Genomic DNA, 12,518 nt, shown 5'->3' with positions numbered 1-12,518 from the left:
GTGTACAAGTTTGAACGTAACGATGAACCCGTCTTCTTTAATTTTAAAAGCCCCGTAAGCGTCCCCTCGTGCTCCAAAACAGACAGGATTGTTATTGATCTTCTTCCAGTCACCTGGAAATAAAAAGTATATTTTGGGTCTCTAAACATTTCTTCTTCTCCATGTCAAGAAAAGAGTATACTGCAGTGAAAAATGGCTAGACCCAAGGATGAAATATTGACAAGAGCATTTGTTAACTTAGGCAATGCAGGATAAAACGGTGCCATTTTTTTGGTTTTGGGACCACGTCCTTAGGTTTTTCTCCTAGCCTTTCTTTAAATCAGCGAATCAAGGGCGAAAAGCGGCAATTTGCAGCGTGTTTTAATTGCATCTTTTCGAAATATTTTTTTAAAATATTAAATTAAAGACCCTTACAAAAACCCAAATGACAGATTTCCATACCCTTTCGTAATCACTACCTTCCAAGGGATACTTTTCCTTTTCTGAAATCCCTACCCTTTTATATACCTGCAGCCTGAAAAAGGTACCCCTTTCGGGCGGAGCCTCCCCGTATAGGCCTTTTGCAGGGAGTATCCCCCCCGGGGGGATAATCCCGTCAGTCATTGCTCTAGCCTGGACTGTTCGATCATGAAACAAGCGCGCTAACCATTAGGCCACCACGCCTCCCAAGAATCAGCATTAGGTCGTGGTAATAGCGTTAGTTGCCTAACTAGTTGATAGACTGAGCCAGTTACCTCTGACAGCGGTACAGCGGTACTTGTTGTCACTCGGATCAATGATGCATTTTCCTGGCGGATTACACGGGTTACTATTGCATTCGTTCTGTTGTGAAAAAACGATACAAAGAAGTGAAAGTAATGTCCTGAAGGGGGAATAAAATCCCATTTCCCAGGCTATTGGTTTCTCGATTTTCCAATTCCCAGTTCTATTGTTTATTTGCTTGTGATTCCCAGTCCTAGTGACCCAATCCCATTTTCCCAGTAAAAATTTGTCCATAAACATCCCAGTTCTCATTTTAAAATAAATACGGTCTAAAGTCTTTTAGTGTCCTATATATACAGTAGAATCCTGATAACTCGAACCTTCAAGGGGAATCGAGAAAGGTTCGAATTATCAGGAGTTCGAGTTATCGAGGGTGAAATAAGTAAGAAACTTTATTGAAGGAAATTTAAAAAGGTTCGAGTTAGCAGGAGGTTCGAGTTATTGAGGGTTCGAGTTATCGGAATTCAACTGTATGCGCAAGATATATATTCGCTTGCTCATCTAGTCTTGTCCACATCTGTAAGTTAAAACATTTTGACCATGTTAGAAAACAAAGGCCAATTCCCAAAGCTACACCTAAACCAGTCCGTGTGTCGGTACTGTATGTTTATAATAAACAATTCAACTACGAGCCCGAGTTTTCTATGAATGGATAGGACGAGCGACAGCCGAATTGACTGTCGCTCATAGAAAACGAAGGCGAGTAGCCTTTGCCAAAAATTAAGAATAATTTTCCCTTCTAACAGCAATTTTCACGCGATTGTTAAGCTATTAACTACTTATTGGACTTCCAACATTCAATGAGTTATGTACCACAGTTCCTCGATAGACAAATCCTTTTCGCTGTTGTAGATCTTTGGGATGTTGATAATGGTCAGAATCGCTCAGCTGACATACGTAGTTATGGTCTTGCAGACGCCCAAAATTGTAAGACAGGCAAGCGTTGTCAAGGTAACATGCCATTCGACAGGTGTCTTGGCTCTCCAGAGAAATGTTCTTGATCACGTGATTTTCAAGAGCTTGTCCATCAATGACTGAAGTGAACTCTAGCGTTCGACAAATATCTGAAAGATTGAGATCATTTAAAATGATTAATTTTAAACAACAAACGTGTCAGACAACTCCCGAAGGGATACTTAAGTAAATCGGTTAGGAGTTTTTCTGAGAACGCAGGGTCGGAAAGCAGCTTTCACGAGGTCTCACTTGACTGGCAAACATTTTCGTCCAACATCGTGTTTGCCGTACGCAACAGGTGTTGACTAAAGGAACAAACTATGCTTATATCAAACAGTTGAAGAAAGTGAGCCCACATAACGCTAAGTGCTTATTACCGCCGGCACCTGGCAAACTTCACATAAGTTGGGTTTCTGATTGTTTGCTTTTTTCTGCTTTGGCTTGCTTTGCAAATGATCAAACATTTGACCTTAAGGCAAAATGCTTGATCTAGATCAAACTTGGAAAACCATTTAAATGCATTGTTGAGAAAGGCTGCTAAACTGTCAAACATGCTCTTCAAACATGACGTTGGACAAAAATGTTTTACCAAATATATGTTCCGTAAATAATTTACATTTAGAAATGACCTGATTTATGAATAAATATGCTAATGACTGCCCAAGTTTTAACAACTAATCAATTTTTGGTAAAATAAATTATTTTCCATATCACTAACGAACTTCGCGATTGCTTAATATAATGATTTTAATGGAATAAATTGTACTTATCTTGTTTATTTTTAACTATTTGTTAATAGGGTCAAAACTATATAAAATATTAACTCCGTCTAAATTGTAAATTTACACATATTGAATGTGTAATTTAATATGCTAAGGGTTTGACATTAACCAGAAAATGGTTTAATTTAGCTAGAGCAAAGTTTAAAAATCATAAAGTATTTATTGTACAATTATGAAGCACTTAAAACTACTGTCAAATCATTTTGGAGAAAAAAAAACTTTCCTATTAATTTATATTTTCTAAGTTAAAGACGGGTTTATTAGAATATCAATTAAAATTTCTGTTTTAACTAAGAAACTTCATCAGTAAAAATGTACGCAAAACGCGAAGATACGCGAAAAAGTGTAAATATATTTAAGTACCTAGAATATGACATAACTTTTTCTTTTAAATTTAAAGTCAAATTACTTTTGATTATTCTTTAATATAAAACATTTTTTACAATTAAAACTCGTCCGCGCTCTTACCGTTTTGGGCCAGAGTGTTCTTGGCACATATCCAACCACTGCAAACTGTCAATATGGATATTATTTTGAAATATTTAGGTTGCATATCCACAGAGTTCCCTTGCTTTTTTGGTAAAAAAAAAAACACTAAGATATTTTTCTTGGGTTCTTAATCCGTTTCCTCCACTGTTCCTCTGCACCAAAAGATTTATAATCAACCCGCTTGAATAAATAACACCGTAAAATGAAGACCACATTTATCGCCCTGCACGCTGGTATCAACCTGTGCTCATTACTGTCCATTTAAAGGTGTTGATTGTCCTTTAGGTTAAATTATACCCTATAAATGCAACACGAATACTTTTGTGGCTCTAATACTGAAATAAAACTAGGAAATTTTGTTCTTCGTAATTAATAATAGAGAGGCCGGACAATTAAAGTTCTCTTATAGACAATGCTTATAACATTCCATGATATGATATATTATTAGTAGGTCATTATGTAGAAGTCTATAGGATGATTAATGAACGTTATTTTTGACTGATTATGCCCTTGAAAACATAAAACTTATGAAATCACTGAACGGATTGTAAGAAGGAACAGATTTTGCGTTTACAAACTGCAATTTTAGATTACAGGCACAAACTCGCTGACTAAACATGACTAAAACGCGGACTTAAACACCGCAGTTTACAAGGAAACCTACCGTTTGATTTCCTTTTGTTCAAGCAGTATAGCAGATATCATAAGCTTGTTATTCTACTGATCGTCTAGTGAAGGTGATCCTGAAATGGGCTAGGAACAGCTACAGGGTGGAATTACGTATAAGCTCCTAACCTGCTCCGATCTGGCTCGCGTCTCAAATAGCCTCTCCTTACTAAGCTCCTAGCAGAAGAATGTCCGTTGCAGGACTTCTTTAACAGATTCTACGGTGCGAAGGCGGTTTGCTGGGGCCCTAAAACCAGCTTGCTTCTGGGGTAGATGGGGTGCGTAGCCTGGAAGGGCAGCCCATCTATAGCCTGCTTAGCAGGCGCCGTAGTTTCGAGCGCGCGTATAGGAAACGCGAAAAACGTAAAACGACGCCTGCCACTTTTCCACGCGCGGCCTTCTCGCGATCGCGTACTCTTTTAAATGCGCTAAAAACGTTAATAGACGCCTGCTACGCAGGCTAGCCCATCTAGGGAAGGGAAACTTTGATTCTATACCCGGGTAAATGGCCACCCGTTAGCCTTGATTGTCAACCATCTAGGAAGTAGAAAACTCTCACAGAAAACCAACTTGCCCTCCAGTTTTGGGGTTGGGCAGAGCGCTAATAACCCCCTCCCGAATCCAAAAACCCCTTCCCAAAAATTTCGGCGTTTTTTTTTTACTATCTTTTTTTGTTTATAGTTTTATTATCACTTTTTTAATATTTCCAACCTTTCCTGCAAGATTTCGCGCCTTTCTCTAATGGACAGAAATGACCGGCAGTCGGTCAAGGTTTCTAAGGGGATGATGGCGACTTTCACACCGGTGCAAATTCATACCGGTTCCCTCATGTGGCTCTGATTTCGTTTACATGATACCTATAGACAAATTTTGCACCAAAATAAAGCGATTTTTGTCCAACTGACTAAAATATATTTATACATCGCTAGAATATTGGTAACGTAAAGCAAATTTTTTTATAATTTTAATTTTATTTAGCCTGCAGAACAGGCGGTTTATTTTGCGGGTTATTGGACTCTTATTACATTGTTTTCTTTTTGTGTTAACTTCTTTCCTAACAGCAATGGCGATAGAGCACAAAGACCAAGATTTTTAAGAGGGTGGATAGCGCTATTCACCAGAACTCAGAGATAAATGCCGCAAACACATGATGTTGAAAAGATTATTGTTAATTCCCGGCGGAGAGTTATAAAAATTATTCGGAAAATACCAAAGTGAGCGCGCTATGTAATGAATGCTTCTTTTCCATCTTGCACATTTTTCTCGTGCGTTGCTATAGGCACGGTCTCTTGATTAGGCAGACATGCTCGTTTATGCTAATTATTTTTTCTCACAATTTTGTTTATTCGAATTAGTTGCGCTAAAGTTGAGCGTCCATCTTGGTGTCAAAGAAGCTAGCAACAAGACAACTTTATGAGTAGCTGGATTGAGCCTGACGGCTTTGGAAGGCAGGGAGATGAGGTAGGTACAACGCCGAGTTATAGTAGACAAAAAGGTTTTGAACTTTAACAGTTTCGGCAACTGTGGCTGTTTAATAACTGGGTTTTAATTTCTCGGGTTTGAGCGTACTTGATAAGAAAGGAACAGAAGGGAGAAAACAAACAAGCTTCGAAAACTTGGGAACAAAAAACACACACAACAAGGTAAATAAGCCATGACTTTTTTCAGAGCTTGTTCGTTTATCCAGCTTCTCTGAATATTCTATGTACGTGTATTCGTCACGAGGAATTCGCAGATGCTCTTTCCAAACTGCTCTTAAATTAGTGGTAGCCAAATTAACTCATGAATAATAACAACAAGGAAAGAAACTCTCATCAGCTTAGATTCTTTCACAACAGTGAATGACTAGCCATCCTAATTTAGATCTCATTCTGTGGAACTAGATGTACTGAAGGCAAGATTTGGATAGAATAAGGCAAGCCTAAAATCGGACGTCACATCAAGAATGTGTAAATATTTATAATTATGATAATATTGCGTTCTTCCTCGCTTACGCATCGAAATTCAAAACTTTTGTTCATTTACTTAATTTACTTTAAGTGTCCGGCAATAAAAAGGTCGCGAAATGTTAAAAGTTGAGATGTCATAGAAACAAATTCTAAATCTGGCCGGTGTAGTAATTATCAAAAACTAGCAACGGTAACTTTACGCAAAGTTCAGCTTTTTATGACATAAAGGACCAGTATGACGTCAGATTTTAAAACAATTTTTCATATGTAAAAGAAATGGTTTATTAGCAGTTGTATTTTGCAACCGTTTTGGTTACGATTAAACATTCCAACATAGTTGCTCGAGAGTTGAGATCTTAGAAAATTTAATGCAGGCGATTGAGCGAAAACAATTCGCTCCTGAGAAACAAACGTTGCGAGATTTTTTGTAATTTTCGAAGCGCTGCACAACAACAACAACAATAACAAACAACAACAACAACAATACTTTATTTAACCACGCGACAGCTAGGAGCGCAAGCGCTCGTTAAAATGTGTGCGTGAACGCAAAATTGTATAAAAGAAAAAATATATATATAATTATCTATGTAAATATGTATTATATAATAGGCGCCTAAAAAGAGTTCAAAATATTAAAAACCTAAAATATTTACCTAGTAATCGTTTAAAAGTTAAAAGATCGTTAGCGTCCCTTACAAATGGTGGTATTGAGTTCCAGATCCTGGTGGCGATGAAAGAAAAGGACTTGTGCTGCCATTCCAAATTGCATCTAGGCATCTCTAAAATTGTACCGGACCCCCTTAGGTTATATGAGCACACTTTAAAATTAAAGAGATCTTGAATATAGCTTGGAGCTTGGTTATGTAATAAGCATTTATGCACAAGGACTAATGCCTGAAATTTCCTGCGCTGTTCTAGCGAGCTAATGCCTACAGTCTTCAAAAGAAATTAAACTCATAAGGGGTTTGCCAGCAAAAGCCTAAAATCGATCTAAGAATAATTATAATAGTTTGTGTCCTCTAGTTTATTAGCCTGAGTGTTACCCACACCAAGCAGTAAGGGCCAACAATACTCTAGATGTGGTAAAATAAACGCTTTATATAGACGGCCCATAACATCTATTGGTATGAATTTGCGTATTCTTTGCAAGGCAGATGCTTTAGCGCATGCTTTTTTCACTGGCTCCTTTACATGATACATAAAATTAAGCTTGCGATCTAATGTAACACGGGGAATCTTTAGTGTCTCTGTAGTGTCTACAGACTTATTTTCTGCAAGAAAATCATAATGATAAAGCTTAGGACCGATGGCCATTGCCTGAGTTTTGGCACTGTTTATCTCCAAATAATTCTGTCTGAACCACGATGATAATATGCTGAGATCACAGTTAATAACATATTCCAGGACTAAGGTAGGAGAGGCATCAGATGCATACTCCGTGGTGTCGTCCGCATAGAGCCGCAAAGACGTGTTGGTGATTTCTTAATTCGTGAGGCCGAATACTGCAACTTAGGAAGAATTGTTTTGTTTTATATGCTGTAGAAAAAGTCAGAACTCTAAACGAAGCCTTTATGAGATTTCAACAATTTGTCAGATTTTACAAGCTCAGTCATGAAAATATACAATGATAAAAATGCAAATAAATTATACTAGTTGGATGACATATCCCTTGTTATGTCTTGTTATGAAAGGTTGCTGAGTTTTTTACTTGTTGTTTTTGTTTTGACTGGTTTGCGGGATTATTCTACAGTTTGTAATTTGCGATCGCAAAGGATATATCAGTCGTTTTGGATTTGTTTTCCAAAACGTTCAACATTCAAACATGCATTTGCTCGTCAAAATCGAACAAACTAAATTTCACAATTACTTTGCCAAGTAAAACAAAAACGATTAAGGATTATTCTACAGTTTGATTGTGTAGCTGTTAACAGTCTTTTTAGTCCTTCACTTTGATTCCATTCTTTCTCCGAGGTATGATGAGTTCCTAATCTTGTTAGGGTTTATTGCTTTGTGTGATGGGTTACTAATCTTTTTGTGGTATGTTCACTATGCAGGATGATAATGCGACAAGACCTACTTAGCATTCAAGAACAAGAAAGACACATCAAGTAAGTAAAATCGGTTATGTATAATGGAGATAAAATGAAGTATAGCCTTCCCATTTATGATAACTGGAGTCTTTATTTTGTCCTTTCAAGCATCCATTTTTCAGTCGATAGAGAATTTTCTTGCTGTTGTGCCTTTGTGTGGCCATGTGATGTCTCCTGTTTGCAATTTCATGACATCAATTTTTTGGCAGAATTGGTTTAACAAAAACATTTTTGTTTATCTTGGGTTCACAAAAATATTTTAAACTAGAAAAAAAGGAATGCCTCCAGAAGAGGAACGTTACCTGACCTAAGCGTTCTTACTAATTATTTTTATTCTTTTATGTCTACACAAAGTTGGAAGAGACCAATTTCGCATTCAAGAAAGAGAAAGACCATTTTGGTAAGTAAAAATATGATGTAAAATAGGTAAAACTTGTATCATTCATACGAGAATACATCCTCGGAGACCCAGGGGCAGTTAGTGGGGGCGGGGGAAAGTCTATACGGTCGAAAACAAATCGGCGAAGAAAAGTCAAGAACGAAAAAAAATAGCCCCTGGGGACATACTCTTACCGGACCAGTTCCAAAAGGATGCCGTCGTTCTGGCTTTTGTTTTTTTGTGCCCAATCAGAGAGCAGCAAGACCAGGAGTCGTTTCGTGTGTTCTTACACGGAAAGATACACGATGAAGTATATACCCCTAGTTGGTCGCCATGTTTTCTGTTCGTTGAAGCTACACCTAGTTGGAGGAGAAAAGTTGCAGTCACAGATGTAGGGGAAATCGTTCGGCATATCTGCAAGAAACTTACGCGAAATACGCTGGATCTTCGTAGGTATCGTACACACACCGATTAACTGATGTCGATATAACTTGGACGTGTTTCGAAATTCGCTTTCTTTGGCTGGATGAACAGTTTCTGGTTTCTTTCTCCTGCTTTCTCGCATCACTTGCTGTGACTGAAACTGTGCCAATGCAGAGTATTTTTTTTATCGCACGGGCCAGGCAGGTATGTCAAGCAACGGAGAGCTTCGTGTACGAGTGCACCAATGCTATCGAGCTCCATGTGAGTACTTGTTCGCAATGAGTAATATTCATTTGGAAGAAAATAATTTGCCATGACGGTCGAGTCTATTCTTTTGTGTTTGTTAGTAAAAAGAGAAAGAGAAACCTTGTGGTCGAGTTTCTGAAATTATTTAAATTTGTCAAATCTTATTTCACCCCTTCAGGTTCCTCAGTATGTATATAGAGGTACATACATGTACTATCTTAGAGAGTATGGTGCATATTTACATAGTGAAGTTTTGCCTGTAAGGGCCTAGAAGATTAACAACCCACAGCCTGAAATTTACCATTTAGACACCCATTTTTATAAGGACCAATTCCATCTAAAATTTGGAAAATATTCTTATTTGGTAGGCAAGTATTATTTTCATTATTCCCATTGGAAAAACTTTCAAATATGAATATTATCAATTACCCCAGTAAAAGCATCATGCATGATGAATGAATTACCAGTAAATTTGTATGGCCTGGTAGACAACAAGGATTTGAATCCAAAGGACTGTGTCGTGCACAGATCAGTCACTCTTCCTTGGAATTGGACAAGGAATGTAGGAAAATTGTTTGGCAAAAGTCTTTATTAAAATGCATTTCCCTGGAAGATCTCAAAAAATTAAATCATCAAAGCTGATGAAAGAATGGGAATGCAATGCCATCACATTGCATTCTAAGAGGTAAATGTAGACTCTAGTACTGTTACTTGTTCCACCTAGTACTATGTTCATCTGTTTGGCTTTGAGGTTGTGTGTTATTGTTTTGAAGTGACAATACTAATTCAAAACAAAAAATAGCTGCAAAGCCAAATGGATGGCCTTTTTAAGGCAAGAAATTACACAAACCCCTGCTGTTCTACACCTTGTTGGTCTTTCTCCTTTTCTTGTTTGAACACAAAAAGGGTTTGTTTTAAGATCTTTATGTTTTGTTTACATGTTTCATGATTGGAGTTGCTAAAAACATCACATCCTGGCAGTAAACGGGATATTTCTCATAGGGAACTACAGTGTAGGGTGAACTTCCACAAGCCTTGTAGGTTAAAAGCAGAGCATCTGGAATTTACTTACTGGGATGTCATAGGTTCATTGCATGTTAGGAGATTTGGAATTACAAGTTTGCCTGTGTCCCTGACTGAAAAACCACCATGATCATTGAATTGCCAGGCATATTTCTATCACTGTGCAGCACAGCTTGAGTTAAAAATACAACAGTGGCACCTGATCCTGGTATGAACAACATATGTAAATACATCAGTGATCATTTTCAGTAAAACCTGAACTCTGAAGTTCAAAACCCAAAGATTGCTTTTTTTCTGCCGTCAATCATAATAATGGCAATAACCCACAAACCTTAAAAAACAAAAACAAGCCAACAGATTTGACCTGGTTTAAATGTCTCCCGTGACTGGTCCGCTTAGATGATTGACAGTAGCAAAAACTGTAAACCGGTTTAGCGGTTGATTGAGCTGAGTTCATGTTACTGAAAAGCACAATAGATATACAGTATCTCAATCTGTATTTTTCAAACGACAGACATTGATATATACAGTGGCTTGGAAGAATTCTGTGACTCAATATAATAATATAAATTATAATAATATTGATTTTAATTGTGCAATTTTCATAAATGATACACATTTGCACTTTACAAAATTAAAATGACATTTTAGAATAAAAATCAGTGAAAACATCAGATTAGAATTAAAAGCTAAGATTTAATAAACAAGTTAGGCTTATAAATAAGTGCATTTACATTTAGCTTCATTTGCACGTTTATGTCAGGGGAAAAAATGAATATTACATCATGAAATTCACTGTTCTCAAAGAAAGCTGAAGAAAGTTGTGCTCCTCTCGTACACGAAGCTGTCCGTTGCTTGATCCAGCGTATTTCGCGTAAGTTTCTTGCAGATATGCCGAACGATTTCCCCTACATCTGTGACTGCAACTTTTCTCCTTCAACTGTAGCTTCAACGAACAGAAAACATGGCGACCAACTAGGCTTCGTGTATCTTTCCGTGTAAGAACACACGAAACTACTCCTGGTCTTGCTGCTCTCTGATTGGGCACAAAAAAACAAAAGTTTTGTGGCACCAATCAGAAGCCAGAACGATGGCATCCTTTTGGAACTGGTCTGGTAAGAGTATGTCCCCAGGGGCTATTTTTTTCGTTCTTGACTTTTCTTCGCGGATTTTTTTTTTTTTTTTTTTCGCCCGTATTGACTTTCTCCCGCCCCCACTAATAACTATAACTGCTCCTGGGTCTCCAAGGATGACGAGAATAACAAAGCTAATCATTCACTTCAGAACATAGAAATCAAGTTCCCAGATGATCATGCGAGCTTTCATTTGTTACTCAATTTTTTAACTTTCATTTGAGGAGGGGGACATAAGGGGGGTCCGAAAACCGCAAAACCGCACAGAAATACACTACAAAACCGCACAAAAATACCGGAATACCAAAATACCGGAACCGCAGTTTTAAATGACCAACAACGGTAGATAAGACTGGATCTGGTCTGAAATGTCATCAAGTCAACGTATCATTGGATAAAACAGTTAAACACATTAAGTATTAACTGGAAGAGGCTGCAATTACAAACCACAGGACAAGTATGGCTAATAACGAACCCAAATTGTGTAAGCTGATACGCAAAACACTTAGCTCAAGCTTGTTTAACTAAAGCAAAAAAACCGAATGTGAAAGGATTTAGTGGAAACATAAGAAAATCATATTACCGCAGACAATTTTCTCACTGATTACCGCGACCTAAAACTTGTAATAACATGCACACCGCTTAGTCTTGTAAAACCGCAATACCGCAGGTTAAAATAAAAATTACCGCAAAACCGCATGAAAAATAATGCAAAACCGCATTACCGCAATCCCTTACGCACCCCTCTTTGAGAATAACTTTGTTTGGCTTGTCATTTGATTTATGTGGCACTGTTGGTAACCCTGGTAAAACAAAGACTCCAGGAATCACTTAGAAGCTTAAATTACTGCTGAAACACTAGAGATCACTAAGAACCCGAGCATCCAACAGTGGGTTAAGAAAAACAAAGGAGTCACTGCCAGGGCTCAGTCCCCTCCCGCTATGTTGTATTTTCAGGCAAGTGATGCGCAGTAATCTTGTTGTATTATGTTGTATTTTTCAGTTGTGTGATGCGCACTAATTTTGTTATATTATGTTGTATTTTTCAGGTGTATGATGCACAGCAATCTAGGTATTTCATGTTGTATATTCCAGTTGTGTGATGCGCAGCAATCTAGGTATATCATGTTGTATTTTTCAGTTGTGTGATACACGGCAATCTTGGTATATCGTGTTGTATTTTTTAGCAACACTTTCTTGTGGTATACTATGGAATATCCCACTTGTCACTTGCATTTTCTCGGTATACACACGAGCCTTTCAGTTGTGTGATGCGCAGCAATCTAGAAATGTCATGTTGTATTTTTCAGGTGTGTAATGTGCGACATTCTAGGTATATCATGTTGTACTTTTTAGGTATGTAATGCGCAGCATTATAGGTATATCGTGTTGTAATTTTTAGGTGTGTGATGCGCAGAATATAGGTATATCGTGTTGTAATTTTCAGGTGTGTAATGCGCAGATAGGTATATCATGTTGTATTATTCAGGTGTGTAATGCGCAGCATTCTAGGTATATCAGGTTGTGTTTTTTTGGAGCATGATGCGCAGAGTCTAGGTATATCATGTTGTGTTTTTTAGGTGTGTGATGCGCAGCAAGGGTTTTATATCATGTGTTATTTA

The sequence above is a fragment of the Oculina patagonica genome, chromosome 6 (assembly GCF_052425735.1).
Source record: "Oculina patagonica isolate OP01 chromosome 6, crgOcupat, whole genome shotgun sequence".
Taxonomy (NCBI): domain Eukaryota; kingdom Metazoa; phylum Cnidaria; class Anthozoa; order Scleractinia; family Oculinidae; genus Oculina; species Oculina patagonica.
This window is presented reverse-complemented; position numbering follows the sequence as displayed.